The following is a 26,237-nucleotide window of genomic DNA, read 5'->3' as shown; positions in this document are numbered from 1 at the left end:
ATGCAGATACTGAAAACCAGGATCATCAACCAACGCTTCGTTGATCTAGTCGAGTTCCAGATTTGTTTGGTGAGCCTCCTTGATTCCGGAGGATCTCTCATTTAATTATGTTATTTCAATTTGTTAGCATGATCGGGGGTCTTGTACCGGCATCCCTCATAGTATTAGAGGCTTCATAGATAGATAGACAATAGTAGTTCATAAGTCTTGTTCATTTCAGTTGTTATGTTCTAGACGTGACTGCCTCTTTTGGCCAGTGAATGTTTTATTTCTAAAATATTTTGAGTTTATCTTTTGAGACATTGAGTTAAAATTTACATTTGAGTTCATTTTATGTTGAGTGAGTCTTCCGCTGAGAGTTGAGCCAGGTCAAGGGTTCGCTTGGGACCAATAATGGTTCTCGAGTGCCGACCATATACAAAGTGAAGTCTAGGGNGTCTCCTGCATCACTCAGCTCTTCCAGGACGACACGGGAGGCCTATATGTTCGAGGGACTAAAGGCGATAATTGGATCCACGTAAATCCAATCAAAGGCGCCTTAGCGGTTAACATAGGTGACTCGTTGCAGATCATGAGCAATGATCGATACAAGAGTATCGAGCATTGTGTAGCAGTTGATTCGAGCAGGGCTCGAATATCCATACCGCTATTTGTGAATCCTTGCTTTGACAGTGTCATTGGTCCATTTTCACAAATGTTGAAAGATGGAGAAAAACCAGTGTACAAACATGTCTTGTTTTCTGATTATTGGGATTATTTCTTTCGTAAGAGGCCTTCTGGTAAAGCATCACTAGATTTTGCTAAAATTTGATATTTTAATCTACAAATTTCTTGTTAAGTGAATGTATTGTCAAATTTGTTATCATGTGATGACAAAAACTCTCTTTACATAACCAATGAGTTGGTATGATTGTGTCGTTAGCTTGATTTGTTCTAATCATTCAATAATCTTATTTTACCCTTTATCCAACTTTTTGTTTATAATAACTTTACCCTATTTTTTTTTCTTTGTAATATTGTAAGTTTTATCTTCCAATCGTTGGTGTGTAGCACTGTGATAATTTTAAACTTGAACTCAATAATTTGAAAAATGTTCTTTTTTTAAAGCAGATATCAAATATAGAATAAGAAAAAACATGTACTCATGATGGGTAGTAAATATCTTTGCCATCAATTAAAGATCTTGTGTTTAGAAATGAATTTGCATTCAGTTTTATATCGGATATTGAATACAAAAATATGAGACAAAACACCTACTTAAATGACGCTTATCATTTTATAACATCGTGACCGGTAGTAACTATCTCCATCATCAACTAAAGAATTTTATTATCAATTTACTTTCACTCCTAAGATTAGTATCAAATATAGGGTGAAGATCCCCCCTCCCTTCCCCCCATGCCCCCCTCCACAATTAAAGATTGTGATAGATAGTCTCTTAATGACGAAAACTGGTACCAAATGTCGAGTTTTAATTATCAAATACAATGTAAATTCTACAAAAAATTCACCCTAACAACAAAAACTCATTCATAAAAATATGATTCGTCAAATCCATCCAAGTTTGGCTTGATCATTGACCATTTTATTTACTAGCTCAAGTCATTAAAAACTGTGTTGATATGTTGTAGAATGTAGTTTCCAATCATTTAACCAATATAAATTGGTGTATAATTTCACATTTCCTTGAATTTTGAGCATTTGGCATAGTTTAAATTTAATAATTTCACATTTGACACTATCTAACACGTTTGGAGAGAGGTAAATTAATGTATCAAATTTCTAGCAAACGAAGAACAGAAATATGATGAAAATTTAGTAATGTATATGGAAATGCACTCAAGCATATGTAATTTTTTCTTGTAACAGATTTACGTAGTACTGATTTTATGACTTTTTAAAACTTTTTGCTATTTACTCAAATTAAAAATAATAATACATATTTCGTATCTGTCCCCATCAAATCTTCTCAATTGTCATAATAATATATAGCTATAAAATTATAATATCAAAAGTAAAACAAAATATTAAATTATAGTAGTACTATTTTTATTGATAATTTTTTTTATGGATATAATAGAGTTTACAAATTTCAAAAAAAATATTATTCAAACAAACCACAATTCATGTATATGACACCAAGAAGCCACCTCACCAACTTCCAAATAGATATTTCTAGAAGATATATTTTATGATGATGATGTTTGATTAAAACTTAAAAGAAAAAAAATTGAAACACTAGATAAAAAAATAATTCAAGAATTTTGTTTAGGTTATTTCATAGCCAACCCCCCTTGTCCCCCTCACACCTCTCTCAAGCCCACCATAAAAAAACCTCAAATTTCCTTCTTCCATTAGTACACACTAATCAAGATTCATCACACAAATGACTTCATCAAATTTGAACCAAATGATGACATACTTGACTTTGTAATCAAGAAAGCAAATGGAATAAAAGGCCTAGTAGACAGAGGCCTTGAAATTATCCCAAATCAATGTATTCAACCAAAAGAACACATACTACACAAATCCCAAATTGACAATTAAGAATCAATCCCAACAATTGATTTATCAAATTTTGATGATTTCAATATTGAAAAATCAATTCAAGAAGCAACAAGCAAGTGGGGTTTCTTCCAAATCATCAATCATGGGATCCCAATTGAAGTTCTTGAAGATTTGAAAGATGCAGCACACAAGTTTTTCGAATTGCCAGCTGAAGAAAAAGTAAAGTATTATAAAGAGAGTTATAGTGATGGTGAATCTGTGTTGATGTTTTGGAGTGCTATTGGTAATAAAAATGAGAAAGTTTTGGAGTGGAGGGATAGTATAAAACATGGTTGTAATCCAGAAAATGATAGCAATCTTTGGCCTTCTCAAACAATGTAACTTTTTGAGTTTTTTGTTCCGTGTAATTTGTAGGTCACGTCTTTTTGAGTAAGTAAAAAATATACCTGAAGTATTAGTTTTTTCATGAGTTTCATAGCTTTAACTGTAAGGTTTTTGTGTTTTCTCTCTGAATTATTGTTAGCTATTTATCAAACAAACCTCGAAACTTACTTGACCAAGTGTCTCAATACAATCACAAATGGTTGTGTCACAAATTTAGTAGGCATAAAATTTCTCCCCATTGGAGACTGACTTATTAATTTTGAGATGTATTTTGATAATTAGTTGATGATAGTTCAGATAGGAGGCTTGCAAAAAATTGTTACTTCAGACCTGTTTTTGACCATTATCTATAAATTTTTTAAATGTGTATATAACTTAAATCAGAATTATACTGCCTAAGTAGGTGTTTTTTTTAATCCTTTTTACAATAATATTTCTAGTATAATTCCACAAGTTGGGTATGGAGAGGATATGATGTACGGAGATCTTATTTCTACCTTTGTGGGGCCAAAATGTTGTTTCTAATGGATTATATGAACACTCTTAGTAAAATTCTTGACATTGACATTAAATTAACTTGCCATTAAATTTTATAAGCTTTTAACGAAATTCCTGACTTTGTCACTGGTTTATAGGAACCAAGTCTTGGAGTATCTGATGAGTCGGAGATTTGGACTCATTTAGGAATTTGTTTTGATAGTATAAGTGTCCTCAAATGCCTAATTTATGCTATAAATTGATGTTAAAGTCTTGAATTTTCAGGTATGTGAGCTAAGGAGCAAGGTAAGGACACTAACAAGAAAAAAGGAGCAAAACAAGATGAAGTGGAGAAAAGCGATCCTGGTGATCGCCAAGACCACTCGGCGAACCGCCGAGTGGCTCTTCAGCTTGCCTAAAGTTCTAGTGTGCCAGACCTGGGGAAGAAACCAAGTCGGCGACATAATTGGGCAGTCGGCGAATTGCCGATCGGTTCTGTGACAACACAATGGATCTCCCAAAGTTATAGGACTTAGGATGCTGAGAACCAATACAAAATGGCGATGGAAGAGTGTAACACCCCATAACTAGAAAGAAGTTTAAAATTGGAAATAGTCATTTTTGGAAAGAATATAAAAATCTGGAAAATTTGCTAAGTATGTTAAGTTGGATTTTTGGTCAATTTCAAATGAACATAACTCCTAGATAAGGATAAGTTAGGTGTGTTTCCAGATATCGTAGGAAAGATCTTGGAGTAATCTTTCCAACTCCACCGAGTTTGCACGATTCCGAGTTTGTATAAGTGAGATATGACCATTTGAAGTTGGGTTGTTCAAATAAGAAAAGTCTAAAACCGAATTTTGGAAGGGTATTTTAGTCTCTTCCTTACCTAATTATATTTGATTCATTTTTAGGAGTTTAACTGGGGTCAAATCAGAATGTGGTCAGTTTAGAAAATTGGAAATTTACGCCAGGGATTGGAGAACGGAGAAAAGAGGAGAAAGAAGGAGCAAAGGCAAGATTCGTCAAGAACGTTTGAGTTTGGTCGTGGATTTCGCCAAGGATTCAATCCTAAGAGATATGTGAGTTCACATAGCGATGGGTTCATTCACCCACGCGCCAAACACGTTTAATTCAGCGTGATTTTCATCTTAAAAGATTGAGAATTTGATGTTCTTGAGTTGTGTTCTTGAATTGTTTTCATTCTTGAACTTATATGGGATTGATGAGTTTTCTTGAGATGTTTTAGCGATGTTAAGAGTTGTTTCGAGTTAGATTATAGTGTGCATGTTTTTGGTATCTGAATCTAAGAAGATATTTGAGAAAAGGAATTGGGTTTAATTGAATTAAGGTCATAAATCAAGAAGAAAAATTCGTCAGATTGCACCTAGAGAGGGTCTGGCGCGGCACACCTCATCTGCGCCAGAGAGGCTGGGGCGGCGGGCCAGCACTGCACCAGAAATGAGCCCCAGTAACTTAGGGGCTGGAGCGGCACGACATCGACGCGCCCGGGTCATCTTCCCCCACCTATTTTTTATCGTTTAGCCCATTTAAGGCCTTGTAAAGTGTACTAACACTTCCTATTGATTCTAACTACTCTAAATGACTTCTAAACATCTAGAAATCATCTAGTAACAAGAATCATAACCTTGAATCCATAAATTAAAATTCAATGAAAGTTAAGAGCCAAGCCTAGGAAGTTCTTAGAGTCCTTTCAAGATGTCTTGTGCAAGTTCTTTTAACTTTGTTTTAAGACTCGAAGTTTAAGTTGAGTAAAGAGTAAGAAGTAAAGAATGAAGTTCATTTATTCAAAGATTATAAGGGAACTAAGTATTCCCAAGTGTCTAAAAATATTTTCACATTTGAACAAAAAAGGGAAACACCAATTTCCAAGAGAGATTTTAATAAGTTTTGAGTAATTATCTCAAACCAAAGAAAGAGTTTTTTTTTAAAAACATATGTGGTGAGTATATTTTTGGGAGTAGTATTGAGCACTGATATGGGGATGCGAGTTCATAATAACTCAAGTCTCCATAAACCATGTAGCCATCATGGGTAGTAAAGGATCATACTTTTTAGATAATTCCTTAAGTGATTTTTAGCATAGACTAGTGGATCCACTTAGTTAAGGCGTTCTATATGACAGCAAAGTATAGGACAATTCTCACAGCGTGGGCAAGACGCTGTATCACCACTTAGGCACATAGTGGTGGTTGTCGATTAGAGAAACTCCAACATAAACTATATTACTTTATTATACGAGTACAATTGAGTTTGTTATTGCATTTATTTAGCGAACTAAGTTTCTTTCTACTATTTTAAAAGCTTTCTATATATTTCATGTGTATTGGTGCTTTGTATTGAGTTAAGTTATTCATGAGTTGAGTAAAGCCAAGGTAAGTGTTTCTTTCAGATTCCGTTCAAGCTTATGTTATGTTTAGTTTCCCCTTCGCATACTCGTACATTCAATGTACTGATGCCATTTATCTTGCATCATTGTTATGTTGCAAAAACATGTAACCAGGTTCATCATCCAGCGCCTCGTTGATCCAGTTGAGCACTCAGAGTTTGTTGGTGAGCCTCCTTGCTTTTCGAAGGGATCCTTTTTACATTGCTTTATAGTATTTCAATTGTTAGGATGACCGGGGGTCTTTTCCCAACATCCCTCTTTGTTTTAGAGGCTTCATAGACGGATAATTATAGTTATTTAGTCTATTCATTTCAATTGTATATGTTTAAGACTTGAGTTGCCATTTTGGCTAAGTTATTATCTCTTAAGTTATTGCATGAGTTATGTTTCTTATGTTTAGTCTTCAGCTGAGTAAGTATGCTAGGCCAAGGGTTCATTTGGGGCCTGATGAGTCCATGATTTGGACTCATTTAGCGCTATATTTTGATAGAATTAGTGTCCTCAAATGCATATTTTGTCTCAATATCTGATGAAAACCCTTAAGTTTCATGTGTTTGGAGTTGGAGGGAATGCATGGACACTACTTAGCAAAAAGGAACAAAGACAGCTGTAAGAATGAAGAAATGAAGATCTGCGAAGCCGAAACCGTTTGGCGAGTCGCCAAAAGGTCTTATTCTCGCCTTTTGTTCCAGTGTGCTAAGCCCTGAAAGAAAGGATCAAATCGGCGGTGAACAAGAGCAGTTGGCGTGTCGCCGAGAAGTTCTGTGAAGCAGTACTATGTCGCCCAATGATCCAAAACACGACAATGATAAAGGATAGAGCAAGACGGCGATGAAACCTACCAAAGGAAGGATCGCCGAGTTGATCGGTGATCTTGACTAACGACGCCGAATTATCCACTGTAACATAGATTTTTGAAAATTATAAATACTCGTTGAGAGTTATAGCTTAATATCAGATTTTTAATATAGAATTTTTATACATAGAATTTTGAGTTCTAACTTTGGAGATGGTTTTGAAGAACTTGAACATTCAAAGGGTTTCAACTCCAAGAATTTGGACTTGGGTGTTGTGGATTCTTCACTCTTTGCTTGTTTTGAGACTTAAATTTTTATACCCATTTGAATGCAAACTCATATTGGTATAAATTTCTATCTCTTTTACATGTCTAGCTAAAACCCCAATTCTTGGGGTGTGATTTTGTGAATATGGGTTAGATTATCTGTTGGGTCTTGCTTGTTGATGATTCATTTGTTATTTAGATGTGATTTCGTTTAGTAGTTGTCGTGGAACTTAATGAAATTATAGTTGCAAATATGATTTCACCTTTGTGTTTTCGACTTGCTAGAGAGAGAGGTCGTAAAACTAAGACTACTAAATTGATGGCCAGTGGAATTGGGTCGACATGAGGTTCAACTGGAGAGAGTGAACCCCAGTCCTTCTCCCACACACTTAGCTCGAAAGAGTGATTGGGCTAAAGCGGAGGCTGTTCTTTATGCAACAACTCGGTGTTCGAGAGAAACCGAGTTGATTCAGGGTAAGTTGCTCGAGAGAGAATTTACCCCCACTATAGTCTAGCCTAGTTACAAATATTCAATGGAATTATTATCAAAAGCATGTACCCAATATTTAGTTTATTCCGTATTCCTATCACATCCCAAGAATCTTTTATCCTTGATTACTATTCCTTATATTTAAGCTGATTTTTGTTTACTTGTGACAAACCCCCATTAATAATTGACGCTTGTGTCACCCCTTAGATTTAACATGTTCTTATTCGATAATATTTTTAGCTATGACTAATTAAGAACTTAATTTTATTTTTCTATTAATTCTCAAAACCACTCCCTTGGGACTCGATCCCAACCCTTGGTTGAGTTACTTTACTATTGTACGATCATAGACACTTGCATTGGAAGTTGTGTTTTGATTATGCAAACATCAAAATGGCGCTGCTGTTGGGGAGTGGTGTTATTTGACAATTTTTAGCTTAACAAAATTTTTCTTCTTCTTAGTTATAGTTCCACTTACTTAATTTTCAATTTTTTTTCTATTGTTTGTGTTGAAAACAGAAAGCATGAGTGTTAATGGCAGTAACGGTAGCCAGGTTGGCCACTAAGATGACATTAGAAATTTCAATGATGTCCAAGAACCCAACATTAATGACCCCCATCTCATGGGAGGTATTGGGGCCATCCGTTTACCTACAGCCTAAGGAAATGCGGTGTTCCATATAACGAGCACTATGTTGTAACTATTGCAACTAAATGGACTTTTCAGCGGATTGACTCATGAAGATCCTCACGAGCACCTTCGAAACTTCATAGATGTCTGCGGACCATTCTTTTTCAAAAATATTTCTCAGGAGTCGGTTCGGTTAAGGCTATCTTTTTCTCGTTGATGGGAGAAACGTGTAAATGGCTGGCGGAGTTGCCACGCGAATCCATCACTTCTTGGGAGGAGTTGGTCACTGCATTTAATGTGAGATTTTTCCCTCCCTTGAAAATGATGACTCTTCGGGACAGTATCCAAAGCTTTAAGCGTTTGGAGGGCGAGCCAATTCATGAGACTTTGCTGTGATTCAAAAAGTTGGTGTTCCAATGCCCGACTCATGGTCTGCCCGACAATGTTTTGCTGCAGTACTTTTACTGAAGCCTGGTCTCGGTAAACAAAGGTGTCGCTGACTAACTTTCACCTAGAGGCTTGATGCAGCAACCATATGCTGTAGCTTCCCAACTTTTAGATGGCATGACGACCATAAACCGAGCATGGTACACTCGTGAAGACCAGGTCTCTCCTTTCACATTCAAGCTATCTAAGGAGCAGATGGAGAAGGATCATGAGAGAGACTAAAACATGGCCAAGATCACGACACAACTTGACGTTTATCTAAAAATTTCATGGGGGCTGGTGCCCGTGGTGTCAATGCGTGGGGGTTGGGTGTGCAAATCTTGAGGATGAGAAGTTTGTAGCCTTGTACAATGAGGAGGTGAACTTTCTAGCCAACCAAGGCGGTGATTATCGTTCAAACTACCCAAGGCAGGGTGGTAACCAAGGTTGGGCTAGGGATGATGGTTGGAAGGATCGCGACAGAGAATGGAGGGACCAAAATCCTAACTGGAAAGATAGGGAGAAGGACAAATATGTGCCTTCCCATGAACGCCAAAAGCCGAAGGATTCGTAGTGTGGTAGCTCTGAGGATATGCTTTCTCGTATTCTCAACAAAGTTAAGCGTTCAGGCAAAATCTTGAAAGATATGAAGGAAGATGTGTTGACCCTGAGCCAGACCGTCACCTCCCATTCAGTATCAATCAAACAACTAGAGAGCCAAATGGGTCAGATGTCATCTCACCTAAATCCGAGACAAAAAGGGGGTTTGCCTAGTTACACTATGGCTAACCCCAAGAATGAGGTTTGAAGGTGGACTTGCGTCGTGCCGCGACGTTAACTAAGGCGCTGTTTGAGAGGTAACCTAAAACTCTTTATTGCTTTATTTTTCTTTGATTAAATAATGGTGTGTTGATTGCACAGGTGGAAGTGTGGAGAGTGATCGACAAGTACACATTGGTGAGCTACAGGTCCTTTCCGTGAATCGCCGGAAGGTTTGGTGAACCCATACCAGACCACCATTAGACTCAAGACCAATTTACATTGGATTCTGTAAAACTCGGTGACCATAGGAAATTATTGGTAAGTCGGCGATCCCGATGAATATCACCGTTTGGACCCCCACAATAACTGGAGATACTGTAAAATTTGGCGAGACAAATGGCTACTTGGCGTAACACCGAGTGATTTGGCGATCGAGGCTAATGTCGCCGAATGGGCAATAACTGGACGGTTTTTCAGGCCAAAGGTTTAAAAGTTTCAAATTCATTCTTTTGCACTCTAGTCTTTATATTTCTTGCACTTTTAGAGTATTTTAGTTGTTGATTTGTGCTCAAAACTTGGATTACATTGCTGCCTAGCGATTCAATCTTAATTTGGTCAGCGCAAAAGATTGGTTCCCAAACTTTAAGTTATTTCTATTGATTTTGTACTTTAGAGCAATGACATTACCTTGTTGATGTGTATTGGGCCTCTCTGGTAGGATTACAATTTTTGTTTGCTTGCTTTATTTCGATATTATTGACCGTACTGAGTTAGATAGTTGATTCCAAAAAATTATGCCTTATAGTGGATGAAAAATTGTGGGTTACGCATAAGTGCCGTTGGGTATGAGCCTAATTTGGCTATTGCATGTTTTGATTTTGTTTTCGGGGGTTGTGGGGTTGAATTTGAGAAGATGGGTTGAAAATAGGCATATTGAGCCATTTGGCGAGCTAGGTCGAGCTCGCTGAATAACTCGGCGGTTTGCCTAACGTCCCCATCTCACCTTTAATTTAACGCTAAATTTGTTGTTGATTCTGCAACTTTCGGCGAGAAGCTTGATATCGCCGAACGCACTTGGCGTCTCGCCAAAAAACCCCTTTTCATCCTTTGTCTGCACCCTTGTACCCTCTATGCATTGCACTCGTTGAATCGCCTAAGAAGTTGCACGTTTCGCCAACTAGTTCGGCGGAGTTTTTCTGTAGCTGAACTTCTATGCTTTTGTTGGGATATTTTCTAACTTTACTTCAAAGCTTTGTAGACATGTCTAGACCTAAAGTAGCAGGGAGAATCATGCCACCCCAATAGATAAGAGCGAATTTTTTTAGGAAAGATACAAGTAAAACAAATCCTTAGCAGACAGGAAGTGAAGGCAAAAAGCCTAGTTCTAGCAAGAGATCTGTCCCCCGAGATCCCACTGCCCCTTCGTGGACTCATGGATTCTACACAACTATACATTCTTTTTTGGCGGCTCATGACTTGGACAATCATAACAAGTCAGTTGCCGCTGAACCTTATGAAGTGGCTCCCGGGACTATTATCCAAGTCCATACTGACACATCGGGCACTAATGCCCAGATAGATGGAGAGACTGCATAGACATGATCTTTTCTTTAGCTCCCTCTCTATCTTTCTTACTTTTACTTTTTGGATACTTTAATTCATCTGCATTTGAGGACAAATTACTTTTAATTATGGTGGGGTGAGGCCCACCTTTGTGTGCTTGCTATTCGTGAATCGTGTTTTGTTTATGTATTTGGGTTGTAAGTGATAATTGTGTTAATACTATTTTCATGGAAGGTTTGAGCTTGTGGCTCCATGTTTTAAATTGCAAAATTATTTTGACCCTTCAGAATTTTTTTTGCCACCTCTAGTGTGTTGAATGCGGCTGTTCTTTTGCAAAATTTGAGTCTCGGTTCCGATCAATACCGATGACTTGAATAGTTCTCATAATTGAATGAACATAAATGTGCGGCTATGATGAGGCCAAATGAAGTTGCATAGACAATATGTGAACTCTTTGCATCTCGTTGTGACTAGCCTATTGTCGAATCGAGTCTATTGTGATGATCGTTGCACACTAGTGAAAATGTGGAGTCTTGTTTGATTTATAGTTTAATGCCTAGTGTGATGAGCTTACGTGTGAACTATTCATAATGGATCCTAGAATTTGCCTTGTTGGTCCGGTCAACTAAGCGATGCTATCTCTTAATATGATCTTAGGCAACTTCGAAGAGTGTGAGCCAATTTGACATATACCTCTTTTGTGGTCTACCTTGTAAGTGTGTGAACCGCTTTTGAACACCCTTTGAGCCTTACTCTTTGGAAGAAACATGATGAAAACAATGAGCTTTCTTTATCCATCACCCATAATCCTCATGAAGTTGTGGTTAGTCGAATAGCCAACTTAGGCCAAAAGCCTAAGTTGGAGGTGTGGTGAAAAGAGAAGGAAAAATCAAGAAGTGCAAGGAAAGTCTCCTTTAACCCATGGTGTTGAGAAAAATGGAACCCCTCCATATAAAAAAGAGAGAGAGAAGAAAGAAAAAGAAAAAGAATGAAATAGAAAAGTTGTGGAATAAAGTTGAAAAGTATAAAAGAAGTGGGTTCCCAAATAATCCACGGGAAGTGAATACTAGAATGACTTATGAGCACTAATGAAATTGATGAAAGAAAAGGAAAGGAAGTGCTGAGAGAACCACATTTCATGAGGATGAAAGTCACTGAGCCTAACTGACCATACCTTTGCACTCATCCCCATTACAAGCCTTGAAAGACCTTTGTGATTTTGAGTGAGCTGAAGCAAGTGTTGATTGGAAAATACGGGCAAACCTATGGGTGAAATTATGCACTGTGTTCTTCTTTGTGAGTGTAAGCGTTGCATATGATTTTGAAGCTTTAAACTGTGAACCATTGTGTGAATGTGGAATCATTATTTGTGTGAGGGCATTTGAACACTATAGTTGAGCTTGAACTTGCATTTGAAGCAAGTATTGCGAGCTTGAGAATCTTTGAGAATGGTGTGTCACAACTTGAATCTTTGGGTACACAAATTGATCTTTGCGTGAGTAAATTGATTCTTGTTGTGTGCATTCATGATTGAGTCTTGTGTAGCACTGTTCGAGACATCCTTGTTGAACAGCTGGACTTGAGTTTGCTTGAGGACAAGCAAAAGTTTAAGTTGGGTGTGTTGATGAGTCTACGATTTGGACTCATTTAGGGATATATTTTGATAGAATTAGTGTCCTCAAATGCATATTTTGTCTCAATATCTGATGAAAACCCTTAAGTTTCAGGTATTTGGAATTTGAGGTAAAGCATGGACACTACTTAGCAAAAAGGAACAAAGGCAGCAGAAAGAACGAAGAAATAAAGATCTGATAATTGCCTAACCCGTTCGGTGAGTCGCCAAAAGGTCTTATCCTCGCCTTTTATTCCAGTGTGCTAAGCCTTGAAAGAAAGGATCAAATCGACGGTGAAAATGAGCAGTCAACGTGTCGCCGATCAGTTCCTCAAAGCAGTACTATGTTGCCCAATGATCCAAAACACGGCGATGCTGAAGGATAGAGCAAGACGGCGATGAAACCTACCAAAGGGCAGATCGCCGAGTTGATCGGTGATCTCGACTAACGATGCCAAATGATCCACTACAACACAAATTTTTGAAAACTATAAATACTCGTTGAGAGTTGTAGCTTAATATCAGATTTTTAATATAGAATTTTTATACATAGAATTTTGAGTTCTAAGTTTGGAGAGGGTTTTGAAGAACTTGAAGATTCAAAGGGTTTGAACTACAAGAATTTGGAATTGGGTCTTGTGGATTCTTCACACTTTGCTTGGTTTGAGACTTAAATCTTCATACCTATTTGAATGCAAACTCATACTGGTATAAATTTCTATCTCTTTTACATGTCTAGATAAAACCCCAATTCTTAGGGTGTAATTTTGTGAATATGGGTTAAATTATATATTGGGTCTTGCTTGTTGATGATTTATTTATTGTTTAGATGTGATTTCGTTTAATAGTTGTGGTGGAACTAAATGATATTGTAGTTGCATATACGATTTCACCTTTGTGTTTCGGCTTGCTCGAGAGAGAGGTCGTAAAACTAAGACTACTAAATTGATGACCGATGGGATTAGGTCGACATGAAGTTCAACTCGAGAGAGTGAAACCTAGTCCTTCTCCCACACACTCAGCTCGAGAGAGTGAGTGGGCTAAGGCAGAGGCTGTTCTTCATGCGGCAACTCGGAGTTCGAGAGAAACTGAGTTGATTCGGGGTAAGTTGCTTGAGAGAGAATTTATCCCCACTATAGTCTATCCTAGTCACAAATATTCAACGGATTTATTATCAAAAGCATGTACCCAATAGTTTAGTTTATCCCGTATTCCTATCACATCCCAAGAATCCCATCTCCTTGATTGGTACTCTTTGCATTTTTTGCTGTTTTTTCTTACTTGTTACAAACTCCCATTGATAATTGACGCTTGCGTCACCCCTTAGATTTAACATGTTTATATTCGATAATGTTTTTAGCTATGACTAAGTAGAACTTAATTTTATTTTTCTATTAATTCTCAAAACCACTCCCTTAGGACTCGACCCTGAACCGTGGTTGGGTTACTTTACTATTGTAAGATCATAGACACTTGAATTGGAAGTTGTGTCTTGATTATGCAAACATCAGGGACAACAATGGTTCTCGAGTGCCAGTCCCGCCCAGTGTGTAGGCTCGGGGTGTGACAAACTTGGTATCAATGTATAGAGTTCAAGAGTCCTAGGGAGTCTATGAAGCCGTGTCAGTAGAGTCCTAGTTATCGATGTGAAGCGCGCCACATCTATAATTAGGAGGCTGAAACATTGAGGAAATTACTCACTTCTTTAACACTCATTTCGTGCGATAGAGTTTATATCTATAAAGTCTCTTTCTAATTCGTGCTTGTGCGTGTTTTAAGTTAATCATGCTTCCATGAAGAGATGTCAGAGGTTGTCTTGCTAGGCGTAATGTTGATGGGCAAGGGGTACCCAATGCACCTGAAGTGCAACCCAATGAGAACTTACCAATGCTGAGTTTAGGGAAGCGATAAGGATGTTAAGCCAAGTTGTGACCAACCAAGCTGGGCAACAAAGGAGGGATCAATAAGAAGAAGCTGATACTTCGAGGATCCGAGAGTTCTTGAGGATGAATCCTCCAAGTTTCACTGGTTCAAGCACTACTGAGGATCCAGAGAATTTTGTTGAGGAATTGCAAAAGGTATTTGAGGTCACGCACATTACAGATACTGAGTGAGTTGAACTAGATGCATATCAACTGAAGAATGTTGCTAGGACCTGGTTTGACCAGTAGAAGAAGGGTAAAGTTGAGGGAGCACCACCTGCGAGTTGGGCTTGTTTTGAAGAGGCCTTCTTGGGGTGTTTCTTTCCCCGAGAACTGAGGGAGGCTAAGGTACGAGAGTTCCTCACACTTAAGCAGGATTCTTTGAGTGTTCATGAGTATGGGTTGAAGTTCACCCAACTATCCCATTTTTCTCTAGAGATGGTTGCGAATATGAGGAGTAGAATGAGTTTATTTTTTGCTGGGTTGTCTCGTCTGTCGAGTAAGGAAGGTAAGACTGCAATTCTAATAGGTGACATGGATATATCAAGGTTGATGGTTTATGTGGAGCAGGTTGAGGAAGAGAAACTGAGGGATAAGAAGGAGTTTAGAAACAAGAAAGCGAAGATAGGAAATGAGTCCGGGCAGCAAAGAAGTAATGTGAACCGTTCGTCATTTCAGCAAAATCAAAAGGGACATGCTCCATCATCTGCTAGTGCACCTGCACCCAGAAACAAAGGTAAGTACAATAGTCAAAATTCACAGCACTTCAGGGCTAGACCTTCCTAATCTTGTGGTAGTGTGGCACAAGGAGGTAACTGGTATCCTACATGTGCTAAGTGTGGTAGAACCCACCCAGGTAAGTGTCGCGATGGCTCCACAAGTTGTTTCAAGTGTGGACAAGAGGGTCATTTCATGAAAGAGTGCCCCACGAACTGACAAGGTAATGGGAATCAGGGCAATATAGCCCAATCTTCATCAGTTGCTCCACCAGACAGGGCTGACCTAGAAGAGCTACTTCGGGTACTGGCGGAAGAGCAAATTGCCTTTATGCGATCACTAGTCTCCAAGAGCAAGAGAACTCTCCAGATGTTGTCACTGGTATGATCAAAGTCTTTACTCTTGATGTTTATGCTTTGCTAGACCCAGGAGCAAGGTTATCTTTTGTAACCCCTTATGTTGCAAATAATTTTGATGTTCTTCCTGAGAAACTCTGTGAACCCTTTTGTGTTTCTACACCTGTTGGGGAGTCTATTATAGTTGAGCGAGTATATCGTGATTGTGTCATATCCATCATTCACAAAAACACCATGGTTGATTTAATTGAGTTATACATGGTAGATTTTGATGTTATTCTAGGTATGGACTGGCTTCATGCCTATTATGCCTCCATTGATTGTATAACTCGAGTCGTTAGGTTCCAAATTCCTAATGAGCCAGTTATAGAGTGGAGTAGTAGTTCAGCAGTGCCTAAAGGTCGTTTCATTTCGTACCTAAAGGCAAGAAAGTTGGTCTCCAAGGGGTGTGTCTATCACCTAGTCCGAGTTAATGACTCTAGTGTTAAGATACCTCATATTTTGTCAGTTTCAGAAGTAAGAGAGTCTCAACAAGTCTTTCCAAATGATCTTCCCGGAGTCCCTCCTGAGAGAGAAATAGACTTTGGTATAGACATTCTTCTAGATACTCATCCTATATCTATTTTTCCATACATAATGGCACCAACAGAGTTGAAAGAGCTTAAAGAACAGTTGAAAGATCTCCTTGATAAAGGATTTATTCGACCAACTGTCTCACCTTGGGGCGCTCCGGTCTTATTTGTGAGAAAGAAAGATAGTTCCCTTAGGATGTGTATAGATTACCGCCAATTGAACAAGGTTACCATCAAGAATAAGTATCATCTTCTGAGAATTGATGATCTTTTCGATCTGCTTCAGGGTGCTACTTGTTTCTCTAAGATAGATCTCAGATTAGGCTATCATCAGTTGAAAGTAAGGGAATGTGACATTCCAAAGACAACATTCAGGACCCGTTATGGTCATTATGAGTTCTTAGTTATGTCCTTTGGTTTGACCAATGCGCCTGCAACATTCATGGACCGTATGAATAGAGTATTCCAACCTTTTATTCCACTTTTTCACTTCCCCAACACCCCCTACCACCCCCTACTTTTAATATTTTAATTTAAACCCTTAAGTTATCATAAATACACTTTAACCCTTTTTTAATAATATAAATACCCCTCTGTCCGTTATTATTTCTTACAAAATCATCTATTCTCTCATCTATTTCTATATCCTCTTAATCTTAAGTATTAAATTTTGATTCCATTTAAGTCTCATATTATTATAATACATATATTTCAATTCTAAATTTTCATATTATATCAGAATATATATAATTCTCATATTTGCTATCAAGTATTGGAGTTCCAAATTACAAGTTACAACAAATTACAAGCTTCAAGAATCAGTTATAACGTCTGCTATTAACGCAGACGTTTGGTACATTCGTTTCATAATATTTATATTTTATTTTTCGCTATTAATTTTTGTGTTATTATTATTTTTATATATAATTAAATATGAGTTCTAGCAAAAAATATACCGGTAAAGGAAAAGAGAAAGAACCAAGTGGCATTAGTAAATTATTTAATTTTAATAAAAAAAGTAGTAAGGAAAAAAATAAGAGTAAATGTGGTGGTACTTCTTCTAAATCAATGTCTAGAGTTAGATTTAATACAAATGATTCTACTTATTTTGATGATACTTCTTATGATATTGATTCAAATGTTCAACTCGATCATGAAATTTTAGAACGAATTTATGGTAATATTAATCCTTATCTTGATGAAAATTCAGGTGAAGAAGTAGAAGTTGGTTCGGGAGAAGAGGAGTTAGAAGATACATCTACTAGTCCGGTGACAGAAGTTCCAAATGAAGCTACAAATTCAACGGAGCAAAATTGTGGACGCCCACCCCTTATACCTCCTACAAGGGAGAAGGTGAAGTATCAACGCCCTAAAAATTTTGTTATGTGGCAACTTATGACTTTAGATAAGGAAAACTCTATTGCTATTTGTAATAAATGTAAGCAACCTTTTAAACATACACAAGGTAGAGGTCAAGGTGGGACGGGGTGCTTAAATAGACATTTGTTATCTTGTGTGCCAATTCAATATAAAGAAGCTAAAGCATTAGCGGATAGAAAAAAAGGAATTCCAGTTAATGATTTTGATATTAATGTCAATGAATTGGTAGGGGCTTCTAACATGGTTCAAGAAACATTAGATCCTTCTAACCCTAGTGGTCCACTAACACAACGTAAATATAATAAGGAAAGAGATCGCGAAAATTTAGCTAAAATGGTTTCTGTTTGTGGTTTGCCTTATAGTTTTCCTTCACATCCCGATTTTATTGAATATATTCAACAAACTTATAATCCTACTTATAGAGGTTTTTCAAGAAATACTGTTAAATCTAATGTTTTTTATATCAAGGTAAACATTGTCAATATCTTCGTTGTATACTTAGCATATTAGATTGTAGAGTGTCTATAACTTCAGACATGGGTCGTAGTGTTAATTGATATGATTATTTAACTGTTACAGCACATTGGATTGATCATAACTGGAATTTGCAAAAAAAAACTCTTAAGTTATATAGAATGTGTAGAGAAAAAAACCGGTGCATATTTAGCTTCAAATATTTTGAGTGTTCTAGATTATTACATGCTTATAGATAAAGTAATGTCTGTCGCATTAGATAATGCATCTAATAATACAAACACTACTAGTATGTTAAAAACTAGATTATGTCCAATTGATGTTAATGCTTTTCATGTTAGATGTGTTGCACATATATTAAATTTAGTTGTACAAGATGGTATTTCATTATTTAATTGTAGTTGTATGAAAATTGAATATGCTGTTGCCTGGATTTTTTTATGCTCATAGAGCTTTTAGAATTAGGGAATTTAATGAGCGTTGTGTACTATGTGATTTGCCACCAAGAAAAATTCCAAGACATATTAAAACAAAGTGGAATTCTTTTTAGGAAATGCTTTCAGTTGCTTACGAATATAAATAACCCATACAAATGGTGTTTAATGCTCATAATGTTGACCCATTAGATAGAATTTGTGAAGAAGATTAGGAAGAAACTAATGAACTATTAGAATTTTTAAGACTTTTTTATGATGCTATGACCATATTTTCTGGAATTTATTATCCTACTATTTCATCAGTATTAATAAATATTTGTGCTATTTCAATTCAATTTTCTAAATACAAAAAAATTGAAAAATTTAGAGTTGCAATTGAAAGTATGATTGAAAAATTTTAAAAATATTTTTTTCCTATTCCTCAAATTTATTTAACTGCTACTTTACTTAACCCTCAATATAAATTATGAGGTGTGCAGGGGCTTGCTCATACTTTTTATGATACTTTAGAAATTTTATCGGAAGAATTCCAATTTGTGAAATGTGTAAGTCTAGCATAAAAGTAGAAGCTAAAATTTTGTATGAAAAAGAACTATAGGAAATACTCAAGGAGAAGTTGGTCAAACTTCTAATCCTCAAATTAAAGCTTGAATTAATAGTTTTATGCGAGGTTTTCTTGGTCTTAATTCTACTAACCGTGATGATTTTGAAGAATATCTTAATCAATCTTTAGAAATAGTGGACGACGAAGATGGCAATGAAGAATTATTAGCATGGTGGAGGAGGCAGAGCGTTGCATTTCCAATTTTGAGAAAAATGGTTTGTGGTGTTCTAGCTATTCAAGCTTCATCAGTTGCATCAGAGGCTGCTTTTAGTGTGGCAAGGTTTCAACTTGGCGATCATAGACATTCATTGGCGGAAGAAAGTTTGGAAACATCAGTTTTATTTAGAGACTGGGTCAACACCGAGATGAGGAATTATAATTTTCCAAAGTTAAGTTTCTAGCAAGTTTGTCAACACCAGAGGATGTTACCGTCGATATGATGCGACAATTATAATTGAATTTTAACGGAGAATACAAATATTAGATTACATCCGAGAACTAATTGAAACAGAACCCTTCCTAGAAGGTAGCTGCGTAAATTAGTTACTCATCTAATATTTGTAACAAATATTAGTTTTACATATGAGAACTTATTGAAACAAAACCCTTCCTAAAAGGTAGCTGAGTAGATTAGTTACTCCACTAATATTTGTAAATTGTAACTTCTAAGTTCTAAGTTGCAATTATAATTTATTGAATAAATTTGAAGGCTTTATTCAAGTCTTTTTTATATAACTATTGTCTTGCATTTTAATTTTAATTTTAAAATACTAACTTTAAAATATTTAATTTAAAAATTGAAATTTGACATTTGAAATTTCAAGTTAAATTCTTTTAAAATATTTAAAATACAAATTTGAACTTCTCAAATTTGAAATTTGAAACTTGAAACTTGAAATTTGAAAACTTAGGCATTTTTATTAGCTAAATATGTTATTGAAAACCAGGTAAACTAAAAATGTTATTCAATAACATATAATTTCAAATTGAAATAAATAAACATATAAAAAAATAAAAATCCCACGTCCCATCCCACCAAGCCCCGTCCTATCCCGTATATATAGTGGGACGGGATGGGATGAATTTTGATCCCGCTAATCCCGGTCACTGTCAAATCCCAGCCAAGGCATCCCCCGTCCCCCAGTCCCTGTTCCCGTCCCCTTGCCACTAGCCTAGACCCACATCTCCAACTGATATTAGGAGTTTCTTGGTTTTGGCTGGCTATTTAGAAGGTTCGTAGAGGGGGTTCTCATCTATTTCATCTCCTTTGACCAAGTTAACTCAGAAGATAGTGAAGTTTCAATGGTCTGAAGCTTGTGAGAAAAGCTTTTAGGAATTGAAAAAGAGGTTAACTACTGCCCTAATGTTGACCTTACCAGAAGGTACTCAAGGTTTTGTGGTATATTGTGATGCGTCTAGAGTTGGTTTGGGTTGTGTGTTGATGCAGAATGGTAAGGTTATAGCTTATGCCTCTAGACAGTTGAAAGTTCATGAGAAAACTTACCCAACCCATGATCTAGAGTTGGATGTTGTAGTGTTTGCTTTGAAAATATGGCGTCATTATTTGTATGGTGTTCATGTTGATGTATTCACTGATCACAAGAGTCTTCAGTATGTGTTTAGTTAGAAAGAAGTTAATCTCAGACAAAGAAGGTGGTTAGAATTACTCAAGGATTATGACATGAGTATTCTTTATCACCCATGTAAGGCTAATGTTGTTGTTGATGCCTTGAGCAGGTTGTCTATGGGTAGTACCACCCATTCTGAGGAAGATAAGAGAGAGTTAGCGAAAGATGTGCATAGACTTGCATGATTGGGAGTTCGTATAATAGATTCCACTGAAGGAGGAATAGTGGTGATGAATGGGGCTAAATCATCATTAGTGTCAAAAGTAAAAGAGAAGCAAGACCAAGATCCTATTTTGCTTGAATGGAAGGCAAATGTTCATAAGCGAAAAATATTGGGTTTTGAACAAGGGGGAGATGTTGTGTTGAGGTATCAAGGTAGGTTGTGTGTACCAATGGTGGATCAACTCCAAGAGAGGAACATGTATGAAGCTCATAGCTCCAGACATTCTATCCATCCAGGTTTCACAAAAATGTATCGTGACTTGAGAGAAGTTTATTGGTGGAGTAGTATGAAAAAGGGCATTGTAGAGTTTGTTGCTAAGTGTACGTATTGCCAACAAGTTAAAGTAGAGAACCAAAGGCCCGGTGGTATGGCTCAGAATATAGAACTTCCGAAATGGAAGTGGGAGATGATCAATATGGATTTCATCACAGGTTTGCCACGGTCTCGCAGGCAACCCGATTCTATTTGGGTGATTGTTGATAGAACGACAAAAATAGCCCACTTTTTGCCGGTAAAGACTACCCATACAATAGAGGACTATGCCAAGTTGTATCTTCAAGAGGTAGTTAGACTTCATGGGGTGCCAGTTTCGATTATTTCAGATAGAGGTGCACAATTTACTACACAGTTTTGGATATCTTTTCAGAAAGGCTTGGGTTCAAATGTGAACTTAAATACTGCTTTTCATCCTCAGACAGATGGTCAAGCAGAGCGCACTATTCATACTTTAGAGGATATGTTGAGGGCCTGTGTGATTGATTTCAAGGGTAATTGGGATTATCACCTTCTTCTATTTGAGTTCACTAACAACAATAGTTTCCACTCTAGTATCCAAATGGCTCCTTATGAAGCTCTTTATGGGAGAAGATGCAGATCTCTTATTAGATGGTTTAAAGTTAGTGAAACAGGATTGATAGGACCAGACTTAGTTCATCAAGCTATGGAGAAAGTAAATGTCATTCAAGAGAGTTTAAAAATGGCGCAGAGCCGTCAGAAATCCTACACTGATGTTAGGAGAAGAGAGTTAGAGTTTGAAGTAGATAATTGGGTATACTTGAAAGTTTCACCAATGAAAGGTTTTATGAGAATTGGTAAGAAGGGTAAGATTAGTGCCTGGTATATTGGCCCTTACAAAATATCGAAAATGGTAGGTAATGTAGCTTATGAGTTGGAGCTACCATAAGAGTTAGCCGCGGTTCATCCGGGTTTTCACATCTCCATGTTGAGGAAGTGCATGGGTGATCCTTCATTGATAATACCAACTGAAGATATTGGAATCAAGGATAGCTTATCTTATGAAGAGATTTCGGTCCAGATTCTAGATCGCCAAGTTCGCAAGTTGAGAACTAAGGAAGTAGCATCAGTCAAAGTCCTTTGGAGGAACCAATTTGTTGAGAAATCTACTTGGGAAGCTGAGGAATATATGAAGAAGAGATATCCACATCTCTTTGAAACTGGAGAAGTTCCAGACCAAGGTACTAATCCTCTTCTTAGTACTCTTTCATTTATAAGTTAACGTGTAATTGCATTGCTTGTTGGGTGTTTGAGCTGAATGTTACATGTTACACCCTTAGCCTACTAAGAGTAAGCTCATTCGAGGACGAATGTTCCCAAGGGGGAGATATTGTAACACCCCATAACTAGAAAGAACTAGAAAGAAGTTAAAAATTGGAAATTGTCATTTTTGGAAAGAATATAAAAATCTGGAAAATTTGTTAAGTATGTTGATTTGGATTTTTGGTCAACTTCAAACAACCATAATTCCTAGCTCAGGATCAGTTAGGTGTGTTTATGGATATTATAGGAAATATCTTGGAATAATCTTTCCAACGCCACCGAGTTTGAGCGATTTCGAGTTCATATGAGTGAGATATGACCATTCGAAGTTGGGTTGTTCAAATAAGGAAAGTCTAAAATCGGATTTTGGAAGGGTATTTTATTCTTTTCCTAACCCAATTATTTTAATTCGTTTTTAGGAGTTTAATTGAGGTCAAATCAGAGTTTGGTCATTTTAGAAAATTGGAAATTTACTCTAGGGCTTGGAGAAAAGAGAAAAGAGGAGAAATGAGAAAAGAGGAGAAAGAAGGAGAAAAGGCAAGATTCGTCAAGAACGTTTGAGTTTGGTTGTGGATTTCGCCAAGGATTCAATCCTATGAGGTATGTGAGTTCACATAGAGTTGGGTTCATTCACCCACGTGCCAAACATGTTTAATTCAGTGTGATTTTCTTCCTAAAAGATTGAGAATTTGATGTTCTTGAGTTGTGTTCTTGAATTGTTTTCATTCTTGAACTTACATGGGATTGATGGGTTTTCTTGAGATGTTTTAGCGATGTTAAGAGTTGTTTCGAGTTAGATTCTAGTGTACATGTTTTGAGTATCTGAATCTAAGAAGCTATTGAGCAAAGGAATTGGGTTTAATGGAAATAAGGTTAGAAATCGAGAAGAAAAATTCATGAGATTGCACCTAGGGAGGGTCTGGTGCAGCGCGCCCCATCTGCGCTAGAGAGGCTAGGGCGGCGTGCCAGCAGTGCACCAGAAACGAGCCCCAGTAACTTAGGGGCTGGCACGGTGCGCCGGGATGCGCCCGAGTCGTCTACCCCCACCCGTTTTTCATCGTTTAGCCCGTTTAAGTCCTTCTAAAGTGTACTAACACTTCTTATAGATTCTAACTACTCTAAATGACTTCTAAACATCTAGAAATCATCCAGAAACATGAATCATAACCTGAATCCACAAATTTAAATTCAAGGAAAGTTAAGAGCCAACCCTAGGAAGTTCTTAGAGCCTTTCAAGAAGTGTTTTGCAAGTGCTTTTAACTTTGTTTTAAGACTCAAAGTTCAAGTTGAGTAAAGAGTAAGAAGTAAAGAATGAAGTTCATTTCTTCAAAGATTATAAGGGAGCTAAGTATTCCCAAGTTTCTAAAAATGTTTTCACATTTGAACAAGAAAGGGAAACACCGATTTCCAAGAGAGCTTTCAAGCTAAGTTTTGAGTAATTATCTCAAACCAAAGAAAGAGTTTTGTTTTAAAAACATATGAGCTGAGTATATTTTTGGGAGTAGTATTGAGCACCGATATGGGGATGCGAGTTCATAATAACTCAAGTCTCCATAAACCATGTAGCCATCATGAGTAGTAAATGATCATACTTTTTAGATGATTCCTCAAGTAATTTTTAGCGTAGACTAGTGGATCTACTTAGTTAAGGTGTTCTATATGATGACAAAGTATAGGACAGTTCTGGCAGCGTGAGAAAGACGTTGTATCACCACTTAAGGCTCATAGTGGTGGTTGTCGGTTAGAGAAACTCCCATAGAAACTATATTACTTTATTATACGAGTACAATTAAGTCTGTTATTGCATTTCTTTAACGAACTAAGTTGCTTTCTACTGTTTTTAAAGCTTTCTATATATTGCATGTGTATTGTTGCTTTATATTGAGTTAAGTTATTCATGAGTTGAGTAAAGCCAAGGTAAGTGTTTCTTTCAGATTCCATTCATACTCGTACATTCAATGTACTGATGCCATTTGGCCTGCATCATTGTTATGATGCTGACACAGGTAACCAGGATCATCATCCAGTGCCTTGTTGATCCAGTTGAGCACTCAGAGTCTGTTGGTGAGCCTCCTTGCTTTCCGGAGGGCTCTTTTTTACATTGCTTTCTAGTATTTCAGTTGTTAGGATGATCGGGGGTCTTGTCCCGACATCCCTCTTTGTTTTAGAGGCTTCATAAATGGATAGCTATAGTTTTTTAGTCTTATTCATTTCAGTTGTATACGTTTAAGACTTGAGTTGCCACTTTGGCTATGTTATTATCTCTTAAGTTATTTCATGAGTTATGTTTCTTATGTTTAAGTATTCCGCTGAGTAAGTATGATAGGCCAAGGGTTCGCTTAGGGCCAACAATGGTTCTCGAGTGCCAGTCACGCCCATGGTGTACGCTCGGGGAGTGACAAAGAGAGAAAAAGGCGGATCGCAGAACCATTCGGCGAGCCCGACTTAATCCGTCGACTGGACTTTTAGGCTAAATTTTGTAAAACTATAAACTGATTTTTAAAAGGAGTTCTGACGATTTCTCACCCAGATATTACAGTTCCCATTCTAGAGTTAGAGTTTTCTCTAAGTTTTAGAGTTCTTATTGTAAATTTGGGAGGATTTTGACTTGGGTCTTTGAATTTAACCTTTGGAAAAAATTGTAAAGGCTTGGAGACTATTTATTACCCAGTTGATGGCTAATCGAGTTGGTAATTATTTTTACCTTTTTATGATGTTTAGTTAAAACCCAATTCTTGGGGTGTGATCATGTGATTATGGGTTGAATTAGCTTATAGGTGTTGTTAATTACTGATTTAAATGGTTAATTGAAGTGCGTTTTAATTGATATATGTGTTATTATCTAAGATTGTAGTTGCAAATGCAATTCGAACTTAGAATTTTGCGCCTTCTTAAAAAAGAGGTTTTAGAATCAAAGCTTTCAATTGATGATTGTAATTATTGGGGTGATATGGGTTTATCTCAAGAGAGTAAATTCTAACCTTGATTCTACCTATCTAGCTCGGGAGAGTAGATGAATTAAGGTTTGACCGTTCTTATTTGCTAAGCTTGTTGATGTTCGAAAGAAATCACTTGAATCGTGATAGTTGTTCAACAGAAAATTATCACACCAATAGCCTAGCCTACCCATGGGTATTTAGCTATTTATTAGTAATTTCAATTACCCATATAGTGAAATTTGCCTATAATAGATCACATCCCGAGAATTCCTCTCTATATTGTTTTAATCGTAGTGTTTGATTGTGTTGTAGCTAATAATTGCAAATCAAAACCCCCTATCTGACATTCGTGTCACCCCCTTTAGACTTCTTTACATGTCTTTTTCGTTAATTTCTATTCCTATAGCTATTTAGACCATATTTGTACTTCCTAATGGAATTTGAACACGTCGCTCCCTGTGGGTTCGACCCCAACCTTTCGTTGGGTTTTATACTGACTAACGATCGTTGACACATAGAATTGGATGAGGTGTGATTGAAACGTTAATCAATATCAAAAGTGGGCTAAGCCACATACTAGAAAGTTGTTAGAGGTGCTATTGAAGGGTCTCAATGTCAATGAAATTGATGAATCTTTAGAACCTCTCTTGATGGGAACTATGGCTATCAACATAAAATATTATCCACCATGTCCAAATCCAAGTATCACCATTGGGGCTCGCCGACACTACGACGTCTCCTGCATCACTCTGCTCTTCCAAGATGACACGAGAGACCTATATGCTCGAGGGGCTAAAGGTGATAATTGGATCCACATAAATCCAATCAAAGGTGCCTTAGCGGTTAACATAGGTGATTCATTGTAGATCAATGATCGATACAATAGTTTCAAACATTATGTAGCAGTTGATTCGAGCAGGGCTTAAATATCAATACTTTTATTTGTGAATCCTAGCTTTGACAGTGTCATTGGTCTATTTTACAAATGCTAAAATATGGAGAAAAACTAGTGTACAAACATGTCTTGTTTTCTGATTATTGGGATTATTTCTTCCGTAAGATGCCTTATGGTAAAGCATCATTAGATTTTGCTAAAATTTGA

The 26,237-nt window shown here is 36.9% G+C and overlaps 1 pseudogene; it reads left to right on the top strand.

Annotated features, from left to right (window-relative positions):
* LOC125845700 (feruloyl CoA ortho-hydroxylase F6H1-2-like) lies at positions 1-26,237 on the top strand (annotated as a pseudogene).

This window comes from Solanum stenotomum, chromosome 11, assembly GCF_019186545.1.
Source record: "Solanum stenotomum isolate F172 chromosome 11, ASM1918654v1, whole genome shotgun sequence".
NCBI classification, from domain to species: Eukaryota; Viridiplantae; Streptophyta; class Magnoliopsida; order Solanales; family Solanaceae; genus Solanum; species Solanum stenotomum.
Note: the sequence above shows the minus strand (reverse complement) of the source record. Positions and strands in the feature narration are given on the sequence as shown.